General features: G+C 43.8%; 1 pseudogene; it reads right to left on the bottom strand.

Moving 5' to 3' along the window:
• Positions 1-23,504: 23,504 nt before the first annotated feature.
• Positions 23,505-25,622, bottom strand: LOC104590931 (3-ketoacyl-CoA synthase 1 pseudogene; annotated as a pseudogene).
• Positions 25,623-26,222: the final 600 nt, after the last annotated feature.

Here is a 26,222-nt window from a genome sequence, read left to right as displayed (position 1 = left end):
AAGATCCAGCCGGGTATCCAGACCACCAGTCCGATATGCTTATGACCAGGATAGTTACTTGGTGGAAGCCTTGACTAGTGAAGAGGATCCCGTGACTTACGCGGAAGCTATGTTAGACATAGACTCCCAAAAGTGGGTGGAGGCCATGAGAGCTGAAATGGACTCAATGGAGACCAATGGAGTCTGGACTCTAGTGGATCCGCCCTCCGGGGTAAAAGCAATTGGTTGCAAATGGATCTACAAGAGGAAGAAGGGCCCCGATGGCAAGATTGAGACCTTTAAAGCTCGTTTGCTGGCGAAAGGGTATACTCAGAAAGAAGGCATCAACTATGAGGAAACCTTTTCGCCGGTGGCCATGCTTAAATCCATTAGGATCCTACTAGCTGTAGCAGCGTACCATGATTACGAGATTTGGCAAATGGATGTCAAAACAGCGTTCCTGAATGGAGATCTTAGTGAAGATATCTACATGCAGCAGCCGCAAGGCTTCATTCCTGCTGGTCAGGAACACATGGTATGTAAACTTAATAGATCCATATATGGACTTAAGCAGGCTTCTAGGAGTTGGAACATCCGTTTTGATTCTGCAGTCAAAACGTTTGACTTTGAACAGAATCCGGATGAGCCCTGTGTTTACAGGAAATTCAGTGGGGATAAGATCACCTTTTTGGTCTTGTATGTGGACGATATCCTACTCATTGGGAATGATGTAGGAATGTTGACTTCGGTCAAGGTATGGCTATCACAGCAGTTCTCCATGAAAGATCTTGGAGAAGCTTCATACATACTGGGTCTTCGACTCTATAGAGATAGATCGAAGCGGATAATTGGATTATCCCAAGCTGCTTATATTGACAAGATTGTCAAAAGATACAGCATGGAAAACTCCAAGAAAGGAAACGTTCCTTTCAGGCACGGAGTCACTCTCTCCAAGAAGATGTCTCCCAAGACTTTTGAGGAGATTGAGAGCATGAGAAACGTTCCCTATGCCTCAGCCGTAGGGAGCATCATGTATGCCATGTTGTGCACTCGCCCGGACATAGCTCAGGCGGTGAGTGTAGTAAGCAGATTCCAGGCAAACCCAGGACAGGAGCATTGGACTGCTGTGAAGAACATACTCAAATACCTTTGAAGGACGAAAGAGTTTTGTCTGGTATTCGATGGTAGTTCACTGCAAGTTCTAGGGTATACCGATGCCGATTTCCAGTCGGATCCAGATGATAGAAAGTCTACATCTGGGTATGTTTTCACGATAGGATCGTGTGCTGTTTGCTAGAAAAGCAGCAAACAGGGGTCCACTGCAGACTCCACAACCAAGGCCGAGTACATTGCCGCAAGTGAAGCTGCCAAGGAAGCCGTATGGATGAAGAAGTTCATACACGAATTGGGGGCGATTCCATCCAGCACATCACCCATCCCATTGTTGTGTGACAACAATGGAGCGATCGCCCAGGCTAAAGAGCCTCGGGCCCACTCGAAGTCAAAGCACATCGAGAGGAAGTACCATGTACTACGGGAGATCGTTGGTAGAGGGGACGTCCTAATTTAGAAAGTAGCATCAGCGGACAATGTGGCAGACCCATTGACTAAGCCACTGACACAGAAGGTATTTGAGAAACACGTGGAAAGTATGGGACTCCGGCTTGTACCAGATTGGACCTAAGTGCAAGTGGGAGCTGTTAGACAGTTTATGTATGCCCTTAGCTTCAATCTAATTTGATGTACTTTTGTTATTTAGTGGAAATAAATAAAGTGCATGTTTGATTCATGTTGTTTGGTTTAATTCTGTGTAAAACCCTAAAACTGGACATTTGTAGAGACTCATGTTAGTTTTAAATGTTCACAGCCGTTGGATAAGTCTAGGGAGATTTATCCTGCCAAGGCTGATGCTGGTGTGCCACCAAGTGTTGGGATGGCCTGTCTCAGCCATCAGGGTAAGACCCGAGGCACATGCAGTATGGGATTACTTGAATCCTTGAACCGGACCAGATTTCCACTCTTGCGACCTTAGAGATAGATGGGCAAAACTGGAAAGTTACACCTGACCCCTAGACTCGATTATGACACTTCACTAGGTGCTGGATCAGGCTGCCTTTGATATGCCAATCAGTGAGATCCTTAGTGGGGATCAAAACCTGGGTATGTTGGGGCAGTTTGAGAATTCATCTGAGTGGGTGGTCATAGTGACAGAATCAGCCACATTGTCGGACAAAGGGTAATGATCGGGAATGCACTCTCTCTGATGGAAACCAAACTGCCGGCAGTTGATTTCACTCGTTGGAATTTTGTTTTGCAAAATTAATATATTTACATATATATGTACGGTTTCAAAATGTTTGCAAATGGTTTTAATTCCTGGGATCCATGTGAGAGGAGAGTGCGGCACTGTTCCTTGCAGCCGAGGGAGAGGTCCTCTCTTGTCGGGCAGTGCTTGATCATTAAGGGCTGAGAGGTTAAGTGTAAGACCATTTAGGATAATACCTGATGGGCTAATCTTGCACCTGCCCACAGTCCCTGGGTTTTTATAAGATGGCTTGGGCCAGGGACCACTTAATGTAAGTGTTGGGCCCATAGGGTCCATACGATGGACTCAAGGGGTTCATTGAGTTTTTCAATGAATTCGGCTGGGCCTTGTATTAAAGGCTAGGCCGAACCCATGTGGCTGGTGTGTAGATCAATGCTTGGGTCCCACGCCATACAAAGAAGCCCAACTGGGCAGCAGATTGGAAGCTAATTAAACACTGAACACTTAATGGGCCAAAAGCCCATTTCGAGGTGGGCTGATATAATCACCCATCCAAGGGGCGAATTTTAGATTGAAGTTAGTAAAAGGATTGGGCTCTTAGCTCTATCCACTCTTAGAGACCAAATTCAAATCAGATTTGAATCTGGTAATCTCCTGATAAGATCAGGAGTAAGCTAACTCTATCTGGGAAAGGGATTAAGATCATCCCCTATCCAAATACTGATTTGGATTGGGATAACTCCTAAGGAGGAGATTTCTTAATCAAGAAGAAAGGAGGAGATTTCGAACCAATTAAGAGGGAGAAATATCAGATTTCGAACCAAGCAAGATCGCAAGAAGGGTTCCTGCGATTTGAGATTAGACCTCACACTCTCCAGAAAAGAAAAACAGTTCAGCCTTTTTCGTTTTCTGGAGATCTCGTCCTGCCGCCGCCATCTGCAATATTGCAAGATACGATCTTTGTAGAAAAGAAAGTCAAGAAACCAGTTCTTGACATCAGTCTTGCAAGAAAGACTGAAAGAATTCAGTGTTCAGTACGTCCAGGGGATTCTTGTGAAGGATCCAGTGTGTAGGACGCACCCTGCTGGTTCTGTTCCATCCACAGCTGTGTCATCTTCAGCAGGGACAGATCTTGGAGCATTCTTTGGGCGTGAACACCAACTTTGGGAGATACTGCTTCTCCGGATCAGGTATAATCCTCCCATTTATCTTTTGGTACAGATCTGGTTTGATTGGGGTTCAAGTAGATCCTTGAATATTGTATTCTAAATTTAGGGAATATGATTCCCAGTTGGGAGAAGGTAGGAAATTTTTGAAATTTGCCCACCCATTCCGCAACCTTTATGGCGTCCATTAGATGGATCCTACAATTCTTTCAATTGTTTCTCCGTATCAGGTACATCCTCCCTCCTACTCCTCTTGGTTCAGATCTAATTTGGTTCATGGTTCAAGATTGATCCTTGAAAATTTGTTTTTTCTAAAATAGGGAATTCGATTCCCTACAAAGATGGGAGAAATTTCTTTTTGAAATTCACCCAGTCCATTCCGCAAGACTTGGACGTCCATGTGATGGATATCCCATCCCTTCAGTGGTATCAGAGCTAGGTTCAAATCTTGAATCAATTTAATTCAGATCTGAACCTGCGCAAATGGGCAGAAGGTGTTCTACCCGATTTGCGTAGATATGGGTTTTGGGAAATTTGTTCCCAAAATTAATGGGCGAATAATCTAAAATCAATTTTTTTTTAAATCTGATTATTTAGAATAGTTCTTTATGATTTTCTTGATTTATGGGCTGTTCGTACAAGAGGAGATCGAATTCTTCGTTTGCGCAGGGAACCTGCAAGATTTGCAGTTTCCTTTTTTTATTCATTACATTTGGTCTGTAAATAATTTTTTTTTTTATTTTTAGACTCAATGTATTAGGTATTCAATCTGATGTAAATATAATAGAAATTAGGTTTTCTATTTATTTTATTTTTGGATCGAAGATGGCGGCGCAAGGAAGGAGATTTTGCAGATGGGACATTCGCTACCTATGATTTGCAGTTTGTGAAACTGCATTCTGTGATCTAACCTCTGTTTTGCAGGATGGATTGTACGAACAGCCCTGGATTGGTTGATTCTTGTTTTTTTTTATCAGTTCTATAATTTCAGATTATTTTCTTGAATTAAAGATTTAATTAAAAATCAAACCCTAGACCCATTCGAACCAAGATTGGTTCAAATTGTTTGGACCAAATCTAGGGTTCGATTAAGGCTGCATATCAGCCCTAATTTTTGTTCATATGGGCCTAAGGATTGATAATTAATTGGATATTTATTTCGGCCCAACCTGTAAGGCCCAGTTTTAAATTGTTAAAACTGCCAAAAGCCCACTTCAAAAGAACAAGCAATATGGGCCAAACTGGGTAACCCTAATGCAGCCTATATACCTAGATGATATTAATTGTTAATATTATGGATTAAAATGGGCTTCAAATGAGCTTTTATAGATAATTAATTGATTGGATCAATTCCTCCCTGCATGTGATGTATGGATGTGTGATGTGCTACGTTCATGGGCCATAAGTGCTTGGCCCATGTAGATTCGATAGGGGCTCTTGTGCACACTATGGCTGAATGCACATCATTGCCATGGTGTCCCTCTTGGTCATTGGATGACCTCCCTCAATGGTAGGCCCCACACCTCCTAAAAAGGTTAAGTGCGGAACCCTAGCCGATTTAGGCCCACCGGAATCTAGCTTTATGAAAGTTAGTGGGAGCCACTTTGGTTTGACATAAAATAAACTAGGGCGTAATTCTTGTTCCCTTTAGTAAATATGAGTGCACGTGATAAGGAGATTCATGTGATGAACTCTCTAAAGGCCTTCCATCATTAGCATGAAGATGGGTCCTTCAGTAATGAGGAAACACACCAGAAAATGGAATATCCATTTGTTGTTGGGCTTGTCTAAGTGTTTCATAAGATGATAGGGGCGTCATAGACCGATGTGGGAGGGGCTTCACCAGAAAATGGGAACTCTCTCACGGTACCTTGGCGTTCACGAATATGATGGGTGAGCACTCACTGGACAGAAAGGTTTACCTGAAAACGGCTCTGAACCTTGTCTGATAGAGGCCAAAGGGAAAACTCATATGATGAGTGGATATGATCCTTCACAGAAAGGTGGTGGGGTTTTGCAGTTGAAACAGTTGGCTCCATGCAGCCTACGTGGTTTCCCACATTTCCAGAGACAAGTCGCTGTCTTCGTCCCTGAGCAGGAGGGAAAACTCAGAGATGAACAAATGGGAATGGAACATAGATTAAAATCCATGTCTATGATTTGAACATGAATCAAATAAGGTTGTGGACTGATATTTGCTGTTTTATTAGAAAATGGCAAACGGACAATTTTCAAAGCTTCTTGACGACAACAAGCTTAAGGGCCCAAACTATGCCGACTGGTACCGTAACCTAATGCTGGTTTTAACATCTAAAAAATTGGACAAGGTAGTCAAGTCTTCTGCCGCAGAACGTCCGGGTGATAGGGCTTCTGAAGCCCGTAGGAGAGAATTCTAATATTGGGAGGATAAAAACTCCCTAGCCCACTGCTATGTCGTTGCTTCTTTGGACAACTCAATACAGAGGCAGTTCGATCAGATCGAACTCGCTAAGGACATATTGGACAGTCTGAAAACAATGTACGAAGAGCAGAACCGTTCTACTCGGCAGAAGGTCTTGAAAATGTTCATGACCGCTCCGATGTCCAAGGGGCAGAAAGTTCATGACCATTGTCTTTGGATGATGAGATACATTAACGAGCTGGAAGCCCTTGGATTCGGGCTAGATCTTGGCACTCAAGTAGATGCCATTTTGAACTCCTTGTCCTCTTCCTTCAATGGGTTCATATTAAACTACAATATGAACAAGCCGAATGTCAGCGTCTAAGAGCTGAGCAATATGTTGCAAAGGGCCGAGGACTTACTTAAGAAGGATGAGCCTGTGGTGATGCTTGTTGAAGCTAACAAAACGGGCAAGAAAAAGAGGATGGCAAAGAAGCCTCAGAAGAAGACTACCAAGCCTAAGAAGTAGAAGAAGGACAAGACAACATATGCATGTCACTTCTGCAAACAAACCGGCCACTGGAAGAGGAACTGTCCTCAGTACCTGGAATCTAAGAAAGGTAATTTCGAATCTTGTGTCATAGACACTAACTTATTGGTGGCTTCTGCATCCTGGTGTATTGACTCTGGGGCTTCAACTCATGCGTGTAACTCACTGCAGGGGTTCAAGGTAAGCAGAAGGCTGAATGATGGAGAAGTGATGCTCTACTTGGGGACTTCTGCAAGCGTTGTAGCTACGACAATAGGCACCGTAGAATTAAAATTTAGAGAAGGAAATATTGTACTTAAAGATTGTCTTTTTGTGCAAAATCTAAGAAGAAATTTGATTTCTGTCTCAAAACTGTGTGCGGATGGATATTCTGTCTTTTTCAGTAATACGATTATTAAAAGAAACAATAAATTCATCGCATATGGGGAACTGGAGAACGGTCTCTATGTTCTACATCCTTCTCTAGAAACTAACATAGCCGAAACTACGTCGACCGAAATCCCCAAGAAAAGAGCACGTGATACAGTTAATCCCACGTGCCTGTGGCATTATCGACTTGGCCATATCGGTATTGACCGAATCACAAGACTGGTAAAGGATGGTCCTTTGGATTTTCTAACTGTAGAAGATCTTCCCACTTGTGAGCCTTGCCTTCAGGGTAAGATGACAAAGAGGCCATTTATTGGTAAGCCTGAAAGATGTACAGGCACGCTTGACCTTATACATACTGATGTATGTGGTCCCCTGAGTGTTAGGACCCGTAACCAACACATGTATTTCATTACATTCACCGATGACTATTCTCGGTATGGTTACATGTACCTAATGAGACATAAGTCTGAATCCTTTGAAAAGTTCAAAGAGTTTAGACAAGAGGTCGAGAAACAGTTAGGGAGAGAAATTAAGTCCCTTCGATCAGATCGAGGCGGCGAATATCTCTCTGACGAATTCAGGGACTACTTGAAGGTAAACGGGATAGTATCACAGTTAGCTCCTCCTACTACACCACAACTTAACGGTGTTTCAGAGAGGAGGAATAGGACCCTATTAGATATGGTCCGGTCACTTCTCATCCATTCAGAGTTACCCACATCCTTTTGGGGATACGCATTAGAGACTGCGATATACGTGCTGAACCGGGTTCCAACCAAATCGGTTCCTAAGACTCCCTATGAGCTTTGGACCGGAAAGAAACCAAGTGTACGACAGTTGAAGATTTGGGGTTGTCCGACTCACGTTAAAAGAACTAATCCGGACAAATTGGAATCCAAGACCAGCCGTTGCCTATTCGTAGGCTACCCAAAGGGCTCAGTGGGCTACCTATTCTATGATCCATGTGAGCAGAAGGTGTTCTGCAGTCGGAATGTGCAATTCTTGGAAAATGACTACATCTTGGACAATCTTCGTCAAGAAATTGTTCTTGATGAGGAGAGCCCAGATGCAGTGGGAGGTGTCCCACAAGTTCCAGGTAGTGACCAACCTAGAAGATCTACCTGGGTGTCCAGGCCACCGGTCCATTTTGGTTACGATCAGGATAGTTACCTGGTCGAAACCTTGACTAGTGAAGAGGATCCCGTAACTTATACGAAAGCTATGTTGGACATAGATTCCCTTAAATGGGTAGATGCCATGAAAGCTGAGATGGACTCAATGGAGACTAATGAAGTCTGGACTCTAGTGGATCCGCCCTCCGGGGTAAAAGCAATTAGTTGCAAATGGATCTACAAGAGGAAGAAGAGCCTCGATGGCAGGGTTGAGACCTACAAACCTCGTCTGGTGGCGAAAGGATACACTAAGAAAGAAGGCATCGATTATGAGGAAACCTTTTCGCTCGTGGCCATGCTTAAATCCATTAGGATCCTGCTAACTGTAGCAGCTTATTATGACTATGAGATTTGGCAGATGGATGTCAAAACTGCGTTCCTGAATGGAGATCTTACTGAAGATATCTATATGCAGCAACCGCAAGGTTTTGTAGCTGCAGGTCAGGAACACATGGTCTGTAAGTTGAATAGATCCATATATGGACTCAAGCAAGCTTCTAGAAGTTGGAACATCCGATTTGACTCTACGGTCAAAAGGTTTGATTTTGAGCAAAATCCAGATGAACCCTGTGTTTACAGGAAGACTAGTGGTGACAAAGTTACGTTTCTGGTTCTGTATGTAGATGACATTCTACTCATTGGGAATGATGTAGGAATGTTAACTACGATAAAAGTATGGCTATCACAACAATTCTCCATGAAAGACCTTGGAGAAGCCTCCTATATACTGGGTCTTCGACTCTATAGAAATAGATCGAAGCGGATAATAGGATTATCCCAATCTGCTTATATTGACAAAATAGTCAAGAGATACAGCATGGAAAACTCCAAGGAAGGAAATGTTCCATTCAGGCATGGAGTCAATCTCTCCAAGAAGATGTCTCCAAAGACCTCTGAGGAGATTCCAGGCCAACCCAGGCAGTGAGTGTAGTAAGCAGATTCCAGGCCAACCCAGGGCAGGAGCATTGGACTGCTGTGAAATGCATACTTAAGTACCTCCGAAGGACAAAAGAGTTTTGTCTGGTATTCGATGGTAGTTCACTACAGATCCAAGGGTATACAGATGCGGATTTCCAGTCGGATCCGGATGATAGAAAGTCTACATCTGGATATGTTTTCACGATAGGATCGTGTGCTGTTTGCTGGAAAAGCAGAAAATAGGGGTCCACAGCAGACTCCACAACCGAGGCCGAATACATTGCTACAAGTGAAGCTGCCAAGGAAGCTGTGTGGATGAAGAAGTTCGTTCACGAATAGGGAGTAATTCCGTCCAGCACATCACCCATCCCATTGTTGTGTGACAACAATGGAGCGATTGCTCAGGCTAAGGAGCTACGAGCCCACTCGAAGTCGAAGCACATCGTGAGGAAGTACCACATACTCCGGGAGATTGTTGGTAGAGGGGATATCTTGATTTAGAAGGTAGCATCAGCAGAGAATGTAGCAGACCCATTGACTAAGCCACTGACACAAAAAGTGTACGAGAAACACGTGGAAAGTATGTGAAGAGATGAGAGATCCATCCTATGGACGCCCAAAGATTGCGGAATAAGGGGCGAATTTCAAAAATTTTATCTCTCCCTTCAACTGGGAATCGTATTCCCTATTTAGAAAATCATATTTTCAAGGATCAATCTTGAACCATAAACTGAACCAGATCTGAACCAAAAGGAGTGGGAGAGGATTATACCTGATACGGAGAAATACTATCTCCCAATGGAGGTGTTCACGCCTAAGGAAGGATCCAAAATCTGCTCCCACTGAAGATGGCGCAGTGCAGGGTGGAGCAGAATTAGCAACGTTCTTCAAAAGAACTTGATCCTTCGTAAGGATCAACTGGAAGACTTGAGTACAGCTCCAACCAATCTTTTCACAAAAGATTGAAATCAAGATCCAATCTTGATTGCTCCCAAGAACTGGAGATCGAACAGAAGGAATGGCAAAAGCAGGAAGGTGGCGGCAGAAGAGAATTCGCAGTATGCAGGAAATCTCTCAATCTCTCTTTCTTCAAATAGAAGAATGCTATGGATATTGTTGTGTAGTAGGCTGCCGCCCCCTTCCCCTTTTATAATCTCAAAAAGGGATCAGCTCCTAATCAGATTAGGAGCTGCTAATCCAAATCATATTTGGGTTAGAAGTCCCTTAGTGATAAGGGATAACCCTTATCTTATCTGCAGATAAGATCAGCTGTCTCCTAATCTAATTAGGAGGTTTCCAGATCTAAATCCCATTTAGATCTTGGACTCTCTGAGTGGATAGGGTCTAAGCCCAATCCTTTCAGCTGACCCTCTTTAGAATTCGCCCCCTTTAAATGACTGATCAAATCAGCCCAGTTCGAAATGGGCTTAAGGCCCATTTAAGGTTATGTACTCAAAAGGCTTCCAAATTGCTGCCCAGTTGGGCTTCCTTGTATGGTGTGGGACCCAAGCATTGATCTACACATCAGCCACATGGGTTCAGCCCAGCCTTTGTTACAAGGCCTAGCCGAATGCACTGCTGAAGACAGTGTACCCCCTGAATCCCATCAAATGAGCTCTATGGGCCCAACACTTACACTAAGTGGTCCCTAGGCCAAGCCACCTTGTAACACCCAGGGACTGTGGGCAGATGCAATATTAGCCCATCAGGCATTATCCTCAATGGTCTTACACTTAACCTCTCAGCCCATAATGATCATACACTGCCCGACAAGAGAGGACCTCTCCCTCGGCTGCAAGGAACAGTGTTGCACTCTCCACTTATATGGATCCCGGGAATTAAAACCTTCTTGCAAAAAATTTAGAAATCATACATATATACTTTTATATCTTATATAAAATATATTTTGCAAAACAAATCTCAACGGTTGAAATCGGCTGCCGGCAGTCTTGGTTTCCATCAGTGAGAGTGCATCCCCGATCATTACCTTTGTCCGACAAAGGGGCTGATCCTGTCACTATGATCACCCACTCAGATGAATTCTCGGACTGTCCCAACATACCTAGGTTTTGACCCCCGCTAAGGATCTCACTGATTGGCACATCAAAAACAGCCCAATCCGACACCTAGTGTAGTACCATAATCGAGTCTAGGGGTCGGGTGTAACTTTCCAGTTTTGCCCATCAATCTCCAAGGTCCAGGGCAATACTGGAAATCTGGTCCAGTTCAAAGATTCAATTAATCCTACACTGTATGTGCCTAGGGTCTCACCCTGGCAGCTGAGACAGGCCACCCCAACCGACTTGGTGGCACCACAGTGTCAGCCTTGTCAGGATAGGTCTCCCCAGACCGACCCACTGGCTGTGAACATTCTAAACTATCACGAGTCTCATTAAGTGTCCAGTTTAAGGGTATTACACAGAAACATACCAAGGGAACATGAATCAAATATGTATCTTTATTCATTTACAATAAACTCATAAAGTACATCATTCTGATTGAAGCTAAGGGCATACAAAACTGTCTAACAGCTCCCACTTGCACTTAGGTCCAATCAGGTACTAGCCGGAGTCCCATGCTTTCCACGTGTTTCTCAAACACTTTCTGTGATAGTGGCTTTGTCAATGGGTCTACCACATTCTCCGCTGATGCTACCTCTTTACACTATCCTCCCGTAGGTCCAGCGTTGTCATACAGCAGTGGAACGGGTGATGTGCTGAATTCCAAATTCAGGAATGAACACCTTCATTCATAAGGCAGCCTCACTTACGGCAATGCTTTCGGCTTGGGTTGTGGACTATTAATTTGCTACTTAGGACCCTGTTTGCTGACATTCAGGAAAGAACACACGATCCTATCGTGAAACCATATCCAGATGTAGACTTTCTATCATCTAGGTCTGACTGGAAATCGGCATCTGTATATCCTTGGATCTGCAGTGAGCTACCGTCGAACACCAGACAAAACTCTTTTGTCCTTTGAAGGTACTTAAGTATGTTTTTCACAGCAGTCCAATGCTCCTGCCCAGGGTTGGCCTGAAATCTGCTTACTACACTCACTGCCTGAGCAATGTCAGGACGAGTGCACAGCATGGCATACATGATGCTCCCTACGGCAGAGGCATAGGGAACGTCTTTTATGCCATCAATCTCCTCAGAATTCTTGGAAGACATCTTCTTGGAGAGAGTGACTCCGTGCCTGAAAGGAACGTTTCCTTTCTTGGAGTTTTCCATGCTGTATCTTTTGACTATTTTGTTAATATAAGCAGATTGGGATAATCCAATTATCCGCTTCGATCTATCTCTATAGAGTCGAAGACCCAGTATATAGGAGGCTTCTCCAAGATCATTCATGGAGAATTGCTTGCGAAAGCCATACTTTCACCGTAGTTAACATTCCTACATCATTCCCAATGAGTAGAATGTCATCTACATACAAAACCAAGAAGGTAACCTTATCCCCACTGTACTTCCTGTAGACACAGGGTTCATCCGGATTCTGCTCGAAGTCAAACGATTTGACAGCAGAGTAAAAACGGATGTTCCAACTTCTAGAAACTTGCTTATGCCCATAAATGGATCTGTTAAGTTTACATACCATGGTTTCCTGATCTGCAGCAACGAAGCCTTGCGGCTGCTGCATATAGATATCTTCAGCAAGATCTCCATTCAGGAATGCAGTTTTGACATCCATCTGCCAAATCTCATAATCATGGTATGCTGCTACAGCTAGCAGGATCCTAATGGATTTAAGCATGGCCACAGGCGAAAAGGTTTCCACATAATCGATGCCCTCTTTCTGAGTGTACCCTTTTGCCACCAGACGAGCCTTAAAGGTCTCCACTTTACCATCGGGGCCCTTCTTCCTCTTGTAAATCCATTTGCAACCGATTGCCTTAACCCCGGAGGGCGGATCTACTAGAGTCCAGACTCCATTGGTCTCCATTGAGTCCATCTCTGCCCTCATGGCCTCCACCCACTTCTGGGAATCTATGTCCAACATAGCTTCCGCGTAAGTCACGGGATCCTCCTCACTAGTCAAGGTTTCCACCAGGTAACTATCCTGGTCATAACCATAACGGACTGGTGGCCTAGATGCCCGAGTGGATCTTCTAAGTTGGTCACTACCTGGAACTTGTGGGACATCTCCCACTGCTCCTGAGCTCTCCTCATCAAGAACAACTTCCTGACGATGGGTGTTCAGGATATAGTCGGTTTCCAAGAATTGCGCATTTCGACTACAGAACACTTTCTGCTCACTTGGGTCATAGAAAAGGTAACCTACAGAGCCTTTTGGGTAGCCTAGAAATAGGCAACGGTTGGTCTTAGATTCCAACTTGTCTGCACTCGTTCTTTTAACGTGTGTTGGACAACCCCAAATCTTCAAGTGTCTGACACTTGGTTTCTTTCCGGTCCAAAGTTCATATGGAGTATTCGGAACCGATTTGGTTGGAACCCGATTCAGCACGTAAATCGCAGTCTCTAATGCGTAACCCCAAAAGGATGTGGGTAACTCTGAGTGTATGAGAAGTGACCGGACCATATCTAATAAGGTCCTATTCCTCCTCTCTGAAACACCATTAAGTTGTGGTGTAGCAGGAGGAGCCAATTGTGATACTATCCCATTTTGCCTTAAGTAGTCCCTGAATTCGTCAGAGTGATATTTGCCACCTCGATCGGATCGAAGGGCTTTAATTTCTCTCCCTAACTGTTTCTCGACCTCTTGTCTAAACTCTTTGAACTTTTCAAAGGATTCAGACTTGTGTCTCATTAGGTACACGTAACCATATCGTGAAAAATCATCTATGAAGGTGATGAAATACACGTGTTGATTTTGTGTCCTAACACTCAGGGGACCACATACATCAGTATGTATTAGGTCAAGTGTGCCTGTACATCTTTCAGGCTTATCGTTAAATGGCCGTTTCGTCATTTTGCCTTGTAGGCAAGGCTCACAAGTGGGAAGATCTTCTACAGTTAGAAAATCTAAAGGACCATCCTTTACCAATCTTGTGATTCGGTCAACACCGATGTGGCCAAGTCGGTAATGCCACAGACACGTGGGATTAACTGTATCGCGGGCTCTTTTCTTGGGGATTTCAGCCGACGTAGTTTCAGTTATGTTAGTTTCTAGAGAAGGATGTAGAACATAGAGACCGTTCTCCAGTTCCCCGTATGCGATGAATCTGTTATTTCTTTTAATAGTAATCGTATTACTAAAGAAGACAAAATAACCATCTACACACAGTTTTGAGACAGAAATCAAATTTCTTCTTAAATTTTGTACATAAAGACAATCTTTTAGTACAATTTTTCCTTCTCTAAAATATAATTCCACGGTTCCTATGGCCGCGGCTGCAACAGTTGCAGTAGTCCCCAAGTAGAGTGTGACTTCTCCTTCACTCAGCCTTCTGCTTACCTTGAACCCCTGCAGTGAGTTACACGCATGAGTTGAAGCCCCGGAGTCAATACACCAGGACGCAGAAGCTACCAATAAATTGGTTTCTATAACACAAGTTTCGAAGTTACCTTTCTTGGATTCCAGGTAGGCAGGACAATTCCTTTTCCAGTGGCCGGTCTTCTTACAAAAATGACAGGCATCTGATGCCTTGTCCTTCCTCTGTTTCTTGGGTTTGGCAGCCTTTTTCTGGGGCTTTCTCTTCGCCTTCCTTTTCTTGCCCAATTTGCCAGTTTCAACAAGCATGGCAATGGGCTCATCCTTTTTAATCAATTCTTCGGCCCTCTGCAACATATTGCTGAGTTCCTGCAAGCTGACGTTCAGCTTGTTCATGTTGTAATTCATGATGAATGGATTAAAGGATGGAGGCAGAGAGTTGAGAATAGCATCGATCTGAGTTACCAGATCCAGCCCGGATCCAAGAGCCTCCAGTTCGTTGATATACCCCATCATCCGGAGACAATGGTCGTGAACTTGTTGGCCCTTGGTCATCTGCGCGGTCATGAACTGTTTCAAGACATTCTACCGAGTAGCACGATTCTGCTCTTCGTACATTGTCCTAAGACTGTCCAATACGTCCTTAGCAAGTTTGATCTGATCGAACTGCCTCTGAATTGGATTGTCTAAGGAGGCAATGATATAGCAGCGGGCAAGGGAGTTTTTCTCCTCCCATTCTTGGTATTCTCTTCTTCGGCCCTCAGAAGCCCTATCTCCCGGACGATCCGGGGTAGGATTCTTGGCTACCTTGTCCAATTTCTCAGAGGTTAAGACCAGCATAAGGTTCCTGTACCAGTCAACATAGTTTGGGCCTTTCAACTTGTTGTCATCAAGTAGCTTTGCAAATGATCTATTTGCCATTTTCTGATAAAAGAGCAAACATCAGTCCACGACCTAATTTGATTCATGTTCATTTCATAGATGTGGATTTTAATCTACGATCCATTTCCATTTATTCGTCTTTGAGATTTCCCTCCTTTCTCAGCGACGGAGACTACGGGTTATCTCTGGAAATGTGGGAAATCACATAGGGTGCATGAGGCCAACTGTTTCAGCTGCATAACCCCACCACCTTTCTGTGAAGGATCATATCCACTCATCATATGAGTTTTCCCTTTGGCCTCTGTCAGACAAGGTTCAGAGCCGTTTTCAGGTAAACCTTTATGTCCAGTGAGTGCTTACCCATCATATTCGTGAACGCCAAGGTACCGTGAGAGAGTTCCCATTTTCTGGTGAAGCCCCTCCCACATCGGTCTATGACGCCCCTATCATCTTATGAAACACTTAGACAAGCCCAACAGCAAATGGATAGCCCATTTTCTGGTGCGTTTCCTCATTAGTGAAGGACCCATCCTCGTGCTAATGATGGAAGGCCTTTAGAGAGTTCATCATATGAATCTCCCTATCACATGCACTCATATTATCTGGAGGGAACAGATAATTACGCCCTAGTTTTATCTTTAGGTCAAACCAAAGTGGCTCCCACTGACTTTCATAAAGCCAGATTTTGGTGGGCCTAAATCGGCTAGGGTTCCGCATGAGACCTCATGATGAGGTGTGGGGCCCACCACTGAGGGAGGTCATCCAATGACCAAAAGGGACACCATGGCAATGATGTGCATTCAGCCATGGTGTGCGAAAGAGCCACTGTCGATTGAGCATGGGCCAAGTACTTATGGCTCATGTACGTAGCACATCACACATCCACACATCACATGCAGGGATAAATTGATCCAATCAATTAATTATCTGTAAAGCCCATTTGAAACCCATTTTAAATCCATAACATTAACCATTAACATTATTTAGGTATATGGGCCGAACGGTTCAACCCATATAGCTTTAAGGGTTAAGTGGGCTTTTAGCAGTTTTAACTGTTTAAAACTGGGCCTTTACAGGTTGGGCCGAATTAACCATTCAATTAAATATCAATCCATAGGCCCATTAGTGGGAAAATTAGGGCTGACTTTCAGCCTTGATTAAACCCTAGATTCGGTCCAAACAGTTTGAACCAATCTTGGTTCGAATGGGTCTAGGGTTTGATTTTTAATTAAATCTTTAATTCAAGAAAATAATCTAAAATTAATTACTGATAAAAGAAAAGCAACAATCAGTAAATCAGGGCTGTTCGCACAATCCATCCTGCAAAACAGAGGTTAGATCACAGAATGCAGTTTTATAAACTGCAAATCGCAGATAGCGATTCTCCCATCTGCGAAATCTTCTTCTCTGCGATTTCTCCCTTTCTGCGCCGCCATCTTCGATCCATAATTAAAATAAATAGAAATCCTATTTCTATTAATAATTACAACAGATCGAATACCTATACATTGAGTCTAGAAAATAAAAAAATATTTACAGACCAAATGTAATAAATAAATCAAGAAACTGCAAATCTTGCAGGTTCCCTGCGCAAACCAAGATTTCGATCTCCTCTTGTACGAACAGCCCATAAATCAAGAAAATCATAAAGAACAATTCTAAATAATAATCAGATTTATATAAAATTAATTTCAGATTATTTGCCCATTAATTTTGGAAACAAAATTTCCCAAAACCCATATCTGCGCAAATCGGGTAGAACACCTTCTGCCCATTTGCGTAGGTTCAGATCTGAAACAAACTGGTTCAAGATTTGAACCATGGCTCTGATACCACTGAAGAGATGAGAGATCCATCCTATGGATGCCCAAAGATTGCGGAATAAGGGGCGAATTTCAAAAATTTTATCTCTCCCTTCAACTGGGAATCGTATTCCCTATTTAGAAAATCATATTTTCAAGGATCAATCTTGAACCATAAACTGAACCAGATCTGAACCAAAAGGAGTGGGAGAGGATTATACCTGATACGGAGAAATACTATCTCCCAATGGAGGTGTTCACGCCCAAGGAAGGATCCAAAATCTACGCCCACTGAAGATGGCGCAGTGCAGGGTGGAGCAGAATCCGCAACGTCCTTCAAAAGAACTTGATCCTTCGTAAGGATCAACTGGACGACTTGAGTATAGCTCCAACCAATCTTTTCACAAAAGATTGAAATCAAGATCCAATCTTGATTGCTCCCAAGAACTGGAGATCGAACAGAAGGAATGGCAAAAGCAGGAAGGTGGCGGCAGAAGAGAATTCGCAGTATGCAGGAAATCTCTCAATCTCTCTTTCTTCAAATAGAAGAATGCTATGGATATTGTTGTGTAGTAGGCTGCTGCCCCCTTCCCCTTTTATAATCTCAAAAAGGGATCAGCTCCTAATCAGATTAGGAGCTGCTAATCCAAATCATATTTGGGTTAGAAGTCCCTTAGTGATAAGGGATAACCCTTATCTTATCTGCAGATAAGATTAGCTGTCTCTTAATCTAATTAGGAGGTTTCCAGATCTAAATCCCATTTAGATCTTGGACTCTCTGAGTGGATAGGGTCTAAGCCCAATCCTTTCAGCTGACCCTCTTTAGAATTCGCCCCCTTTAAATGACTGATCAAATCAGCCCAGTTCGAAATGGGCTTAAAGCCCATTTAAGGTTATGTACTCAAAAGGCTTCCAAATTGCTGCCCAGTTGGGCTTCCTTGTATGGCGTGGGACCCAAGCATTGATCTACACATCAGCCACATGGGTTCAGCCCAGCCTTTGTTACAAGGCCTAGCCGAATGCACTGCTGAAGAAAGTGTACCCCCTGAAACCCATCAAATGAGCTCTATGGGCCCAACACTTACACTAAGTGGTCCCTGGGCCAAGCCACCTTGTAACACCCAGGGACTGTGGGCAGATGCAATATTAGCCCATCAGGCATTATCCTCAATGGTCTTACACTTAACCTCTCAGCCCATAATGATCATACACTGCCCGACAAGAGAGGACCTCTCCCTCGGCTGCAAGGAACAGTGTTGCACTCTCCACTTATATGGATCCCGGGAATTAAAACCTTCTTGCAAACAATTTAGAAATCATACATATATACTTTTATATCTTATATAAAATATATTTTGCAAAACAAATCTCAACGGTTGAAATCGGCTGCCGGCAGTCTTGGTTTCCATCAGTGAGAGTGCATCCCCGATCATTACCTTTGTCCGACAAAGGGGCTGATCCTGTCACTATGATCACCCACTCAGATGAATTCTCGGACTGTCCCAACATACCCAGGTTTTGACCCCCACTAAGGATCTCACTGATTGGCACATCAAAGACAGCCCAATCCGACACCTAGTGTAGTACCATAATCGAGTCTAGGGGTTGGGTGTAACTTTCCAGTTTTGCCCATCAATCTCCAAGGTCCAGGGCAATACTGGAAATCTGGTCCAGTTCAAAGATTCAATTAATCCTACACTGTATGTGCCTAGGGTCTCACCCTGGCAGCTGAGACAGGCCACCCCAACCGACTTGGTGGCACCACAGTGTCAGCCTTGTCAGGATAGGTCTCCCCAGACCGACCCACTGGCTGTGAACATTCTAAACTAACACAAGTCTCATTAAGTGTCCAGTTTAAGGGTATTACACAGAAACATACCAAGGGAACATGAATCAAATATGTATCTTTATTCATTTACAATAAATTCATAAAGTACATTATTCTGATTGAAGCTAAGGGCATACAAAACTGTCTAACAGTATGGGACTCCGGCTTATACCAGATTGGACCTAAGTGCAAGTGGGAGCTGTTAGACAGTTGTATGCCCTTAGCTTCAATCAGAATTATGTACATTACGAATTTATTGTAAATGAATAAAGTACTCATTTGATTCATGTTCTTGTGGTGTGTTTCTGTGTAATATCCTTAAACTGGACACTTAATGAGACTTGTGTTAGTTTAGAATGTTCACAGCCATTGGGTAAGTCGGGGGAGATTTATCCTACCAAGGCTGACACTGATGTGCGGCCAACTGTTGGGGTGGCTTGTCTCAGCTACTAGGGTGAGACCCGAAGCACATGCAGTGTAGGATTAATAGAACCTCTGAACCGGACCAGATTTCCAGTATTGCCCTAGACCTTGGAGATAGATGGGAAAAACTGGAAAGTTACACCTGACCCCTGGACTCGATTATGATACTACACTAGGTGTTGGATTGGGCCGTCTTTGATGTACCAATCAGTGAGATCCTTAGTGGGGGTCAAAACCTGGGTATGTTGGGACAGTCCGAGAATTCATCTGAGTGGACGATCATAGTGATAGGATCAGCCCCTTTGTCGGACAAAGCTAATGATCGGGGATGCACTCTCTCTGATGGAAACCAAGACTGCCGGCAGCCGATTTCAAGTGTTGAGATTTTGTTTTGCAAAATATATTTATATATAAAGATATATATATATTTTGTGGTTTCAAAATGATTTGCAAAAGGTTTTAATTCCTGGGATCCATGTAAGCGGAGAGTGCAACACTGTTCCTTGCAGTCGAGGGAGAGGTCCTCCCTTGTCGGGCAGTGTTTGATCATTATGGGCTGAGAGGTTAAGTGTAAGACCATTGAGGATAATACCTGATGGGCAAATCTTGCATCTGCCCTCAGTCCCTAGGTGTTACAAGGTGGCTTGGCCCAGAGACCACTTAGGGTAAGTGTTGGGCCCATAGAGCCCACAAGATGGGTTTCAGGGGGTGCACTGTCCATAACAGTGTATTCGGCCAGGCCTTGTAACAAAAGCTGGGCTGAACCCATGTGGCTGATGTGTAGATCAATGTTTGGGTCCCACGTCATACAAGGAAGCCCAACTGGGCAGTAGTTTGGAAGGCTAAGTGAGTACATAACCTTAAATGGGCCTTATGCCCATTTCGAACTGGGCTGATTTGATCAGTCAATTAAAAGGGGCGAATTCTGAGATGGATCAGCTGATAGGATTGGGCCTAGACCCTATCCACTTAGAGAGTCCAAGATCTAAATGAGATTTAGATTTGGAAGCCTCCTAATTAGATTTGGAGATGGCTGATCTGATCTGCATATAAGATAAGGGTTATCTCTTATCACTTAAAGGGACTTCTAATTCAAATATGATTTGGATTAGCAACTCCTAATGGGATTAGGAGCTGATCCCTTTAAGATTATGAAAGGAGAAAGGGGCGGCAACAGTTAGTGATTGATGTTCAAATTCTCTTCAAAGCTGAAAATCACAAGAAGAGAGATTTCTGCACCCTGTGAATTCTCTCTTGCCGACTCCTTCCTGCCGCCACCATCACCTTCAGTTCGATCTCCAGTTCTTGGGAGAAATCCAGATCTGATCTTGATTCCAATCTTTTGGGAAAAGATTGGTTGGAGTTGTACTCACCAGCCATCCAGTTGATTCTTGCGAAGGGTCAAGTTCTTTTGGAAGAACATTGTTGATTTTGCTCCATCCTGCACTGCGCCATCTTCAGTGGGAGCAGATTTTGGATCCTTCCTTGGGCGTGAACACCTCCATTGGGAGATATTGTTTCTCCGTATCAGGTACATCCTCCCTCCTACTCCTCTTGGTTCAGATCTGATTTGGTTCATGGTTCAAGATTGATCCTTAAAAATTTGTTTTCTAACATAGGGAATTCGATTCCCTGCAAAGATGGGAGAAATCTTTTTTTGAAATTCGCCTAGTCCCTTCCGCAAGACTTGGGCGTCCATGTGATGGATATCCCATCCCTTCACCCAGTACTTTAAGCTCGCTGATGAACGAATTAACGACCCAGATGAAGTGCCACATCTGGCAGAAGCGCGCTGCCAGAGATCTGATGGTGACAGTACGAAATAGCTTGTTAGCAACCAGATTTCGGCACGTGCGTGTGTAACCGACTTGTGCGCCCATTTTTAAAATTTAGAAAAGGGAGGCACACGCGCCTCTGAACATTCAAACCTACTCTCCCACGCGAGCGAAACTACACTACTCGCGTCGGAACATTCTAGAAGGAGCTTCCTAAGTCCAAGCTGGACCTGGCGAGCTGAACCGATGCCTGTAATAGTTCGGGTTAGCGACAAGAGCAAACCGGACTAGCGGCTAGAGCTAGCAGACCCAAAATGCCCCAAAAACTTCTACTCTCTTCGCCTACTAGGTAGTGGCTCGAGAGTGGGGGGCAATTGATGAGGGGTAGTTTGGTCATCCCACACAGTTATAGACACATGGACACTGTCAGTGACGCAGCGTCCAACTCAGCAAGACAGCTTGACAGATCAGGACGTGTCAATCGACATCAGGTGTGCAGTCGAGCTGGGGCAAGCTCAACTTGCCGACAACTACAGCTCGCCCCGAAACTGCCCTGTGCGCCATGCCCACTCGAACACCGTTACCGCGACTACAGGAACAACTCGCCGAACTGTATGCCATAGGACTCATGGGCGACCTATAACTGTTGTGCGAATCTAGCAACTGACGGTCCAACACACCCCAAACTGCGGAAACAGCTCCACAGAAGACTCAGAGATGTTGCTTGATGGCACTTGAACCTCAGATAGCTATAAAAAGAACCTAGGATCACTCTGAAAGGTATGCGCACAGAAGCTGTTAAACTCTCTCGAATTCTCGCAAAAATCCCCTTTACTGACTTAAGCATCAGAGTGTTTTCCTGGGTAAAACCTACCCAGGCACTCTAACCCTTATTTCTTTACAACCCTTCTCAGCGTGGACCTACAATTTATAGCTCGGTAGTACAGCTCGGCATTGCCGGATCAGAACTTGGTTTGGGTCCAGTCACTGATACGAGGGAGTGAGCAAATAGCAGTCATGTCAAGCTTGAAAATAATGTTATGTCTCCACCTTTTCTATTAAGATCACAAGCAAGCTATTGAACTAAGCCAATGTTGTCTCCTATATTTCTCCCTTTTGTGCAAGCCTCTTGGTTAGGGGACATGAGTTTAACTAGTAAGGAGAATAACCAGTCTATCCACTAGAATTTTGGCAAAAGATTTATAACAAAAATTACATAAACTAAACTAATTGGGCGGAAGTCCAGCAAATGTCAAGGGCTTGTCCTTCTATGGTATCAAAGATATAAAGTGGGTGTAGTACTTTGGAAGGGATTTAGTGTAAAAGTTTCTTTTATTGCATTGCAAACATTTGTGCCTTTGATTTCCCAAGAGTGGGTGAAAAAAGCACCATCAAAACCATCAGGACCTCACATACTATCTGGATTCAATGCAAAGACTGTCGATCTAATTTCTCTCGTTAAAAGGGATGTGGGCTAGAGCTTCATTGTCACTACAAGTTACTAAATTTGGAATATATATGAAGTAAGAGCTTGCTATTTGAAGTGATATAAATTTTAGATAATCTTCATGGTCACTAGAAGAAGTAAACGGGTTCGAATTTGGATGGATTGACCTTTGTGAGATGTGATCGAATCATTGGATCGGAATGATCTGATTCGGATATACCCCATTTCGAATCCAATTTGGATCTGTTTACATACATCAGATACATCAGAGAGAGAGAGATTTAACATGAACCATTTGGGAAAGGAAACATATTTGATCCTTTCTAAAATTTTCAATATCCCTTTGACGATCTTATTGTGCGTTTGATTTCCGAAAAACGGATGGGAAAGGAAACATATTTGAAAAATATTCTTTTTTTGTGTGTTTGTTTCAAATGAAATCTTGGGGAATGAAAGGAAACATCAGGGATGCGGGTTCCCACAAATCGGTAAGGGGGGTCACACTAATTTAGTGAGACCCCACTGAGACATGAAATAAGGTGATAAAATTTTGTCGAGAGCCCTCTCACAGACATCGTCGCCTCCCTTCTTTTCGTCCAATGGTCACATCTTTGACGTCATCTCCAACGTTCTTGTCGGACGATAAGTGTATTTCCGGCACTATCTCTTCATTCCCGTTTTTTTTTATACCATTTTTCTCCTGTTCCATTTGATGGGTGGCCATCGAAATCTCACCGCTAGCTCCCTCTAAACTTCACCGCCAGCGTTCTTGACGAAGGTAGGCTTAGATCTGACATGATTGAATCAGATCTAGCTTCTAACCGAATAGTCATTTGAATTTATTCGCACGATCTGGATACTGGAAAATGGTTGTTCCAGATCTAAACTATGTTCTCCGGCATGGTAGTATATCTTTTAATTCAAACATACCGCCAGCGTTCTTGACGAAGGTAGGCTTAGATCTGACATGATTGAATCAGATCTAGCTTCTAACCGAATAGTCATTTGAATTTATTCGCACGATCTGGATACTGGAAAATGGTTGTTCCAGATCTAAACTATGTTCTCCGGCATGGTAGTATATCTTTTAATTCAAACATTCTTTTTTTATTTTTTTTGTTTCGGTTGACCATGCAATGTCATCGAAGAAGGTGAGAAACATGACAGACTTGGTTTAATATGTTTACCGTTAAATTTTCTTATAAAACAAACACAGAATTTTAACCATACAGTTTCTCGCGAGAAAACAAACAGTCTTTCTCATCCCATCCTTTCCCATAAATACGGAATAACTATTGACATAACAACGGTACGTAGACTAGCTATTAACACAACCAAATTATCTTCTTTCATCCCTTCGCTTTTTGAAGAAACGAATGCAGGAAATAATACGACTCAGATAGCAAGAATAGAAATACTCGTCTCTCTTCTTCTTCTTCTTCAATTCCCTCCTGAATTACCAGTTTACTAATGGGTATCGATGGGAGCAATCAGTCCATGGATTTTCAGCTTCTTCGCACGAATCACGCAGCGACTTCCAGACGACGCTGCACACCTTGAACCCCGTCCCAAACGCCAGCATCCACAGCTTATCACCTTTCTTCAACCTCTGTTTCGCATCAAAATATGCCAGCTCGTAGAACACCAGAGTACCAGACGTGTTTCCGAATCGGTGCAGACACATCCGAGCCGGCTCTGTCAACTCGTCGCTGAGTCTTAGAACTTCCGCTACCTGCTTTATAACAGCCCTCCCACCGGTGTGTATACAGAAATGATCGAATGCAGTCTTAAAGTCTGGAACCATCGGTTTCATGGCGCCGCCTGATAGGACTGACATTATAACCGAGTATCCATAGGCGACGAGTTGACTCACTGGGAGAACTCGTGGTGCAAGCGACCGGATGTGATCGCGCAAGGCAAGGCCAGCAACTCGGACTAAGTCCTTCTTGAGTGACATCCCCAGATTACCCAACTCATCTTCTTTCTGAAACGCGGCCGTGTAGGCACTGTCGTCGGCTCCATGGTGAGTCCTTAATGACTTCACCAGTTCCATCTTGGCGTCTTTTCGGCGTCTCGGATCGTTTGTAATCATCGCAGCGGCACAACCGACACGGAAAATGCTGTTGCTGATGAGCATGGAGCGATCGTCGCCGAAATACCAGCTCAAGCTGATGCTCTCGATGACGACAACGAGTGCGTATGTGATCCGCCTGCTGCTGTTCACAATCCTAGCGGCGGTGTCCATGGACAAGGCGCCCGAAGCACAACCCATGCCGCTGAGGTTGAATGTTCTAACGTCTGGTCTTAGTTTGTAATGGTTCACAACAAGCGACGTGAGGGAAGGGGCCGGAGCAAACATGCTGGAAAAGACGATTACGGTGTCGATCAGTTGTGGGTCGATCTGGGTTTTGGAGAGGAGTGAATCAACGCATGAGAAGATTCCTTCCATGGCTTCTTCAATGGCGGATTGTAGCTTGGCGTCGTAACCAGTCTGAAAGATGAACGGCGGTAGGTATGTTTCCTCACCTAGGCCGGACTTTTGAAATATAGATAGCATGAAGTCTACGCTTTCAGAGGTGAAACGTCCACTCCGGCGGACAAAATACTCGCCGGATTCTAAACTCACCTTACGGTCGAATTCAGGCTTGAAGCAGGTGTAGTCTAGCATCAAGACTGGGCGTGGACGGGTGCAGAGGTAGTAGATAATGGAGATAGATAGACACCAGGCACAAGATAGAGACACAGCGAGGTTGTGGGAGAGGAAATGGAGGAGGTTGCTAAATGGGATGCCACTTAAAAGGGTGTGAAGGAGGAGGGTTAAGATCAAGATGGCTGCAAAGAAAGCCTGGAGGAGTTGAAAGTTTGTCAGTTTGTTCATGGCTGCAGGGTTGCTTGGGTTGAAGAAGTTGGAAATGTGGGAATTGATGAGGGAGTGATATGGTCTTTCAGTCAGCAAACGAGATTGAAAGATAGAGAAAGATGAATAGAGTACTAGAGGAAGCTAGCAATGCATGTTTCAGAAAGAAGGGTTTCCATGCTTTTTATAGTTGGTGGAAGGAGAGAGAGAGAGAGAGAGAAATAAATATTATACATTGGATTTGGTGTAGATAGCGCATGGAAATAAATGACACTGATTATAAATGAATGGAGAAGAATGAAGAATTAAAGACAGACGAAAGGGATTTATTTTTCTGTGTTGTGAATGTAATACAATAAACAAACATTGTTGTGTAATTTTATGGGAGTTACTACATCATTTCTATGGCTGCAATCCTTTTCCGGTTTGTGAACTTTGTTTCTGTTTGGTCCATTGTTGACCAGGATGGTTAGACTTGCCGGAATACCTGTAACCTGGTCAAGACTCTAAGTTCTTTTTAGGCTCTGCATTTTTAACCATTTTCATTATTAATAATAACCATTCTTGTTTATTAAGCTTCTTTCTTTTCAGTCTTTTTTAGGGTGCAAATTTTCTATAATGTTTTATTTTTGAACCAATGCCTTTCAAGCTACCATCTGATGTAGGCGCAGATGGCCCTGTCCAATCGCAGGACTCACACGTGTCAGGTAGCACAGGTTAGAGCTCAACAATCTATGGATGCGCGCTGCCCAGTTCAGCGGATTTCGGGGAGCCAATAGCAAAGGGTCACCTGGCGGCCTAGGATGGCAATGCTCCCTGTGTACGGACTCAATCCCCACCGTCTGAGCTCACTTACCACTAGGCAAGGTTCAAAATTTCGATACGCCAAATACACCGGTAGGGGCGTATCGAGCGAATCGATACACATTTTTATTGTGTTTTTTTTTTTTCACAATTGGTTCAAGGGAGCCGGTTTAGGTCTCCTCTACCCCCTGAAACAGTCAGACCTCC

The sequence above is a fragment of the Nelumbo nucifera genome, chromosome 1 (assembly GCF_055504915.1).
Source record: "Nelumbo nucifera cultivar China Antique chromosome 1, China Antique-T2T, whole genome shotgun sequence".
NCBI lineage: Eukaryota > Viridiplantae > Streptophyta > Magnoliopsida > Proteales > Nelumbonaceae > Nelumbo > Nelumbo nucifera.
Note: the sequence above shows the minus strand (reverse complement) of the source record. Positions and strands in the feature narration are given on the sequence as shown.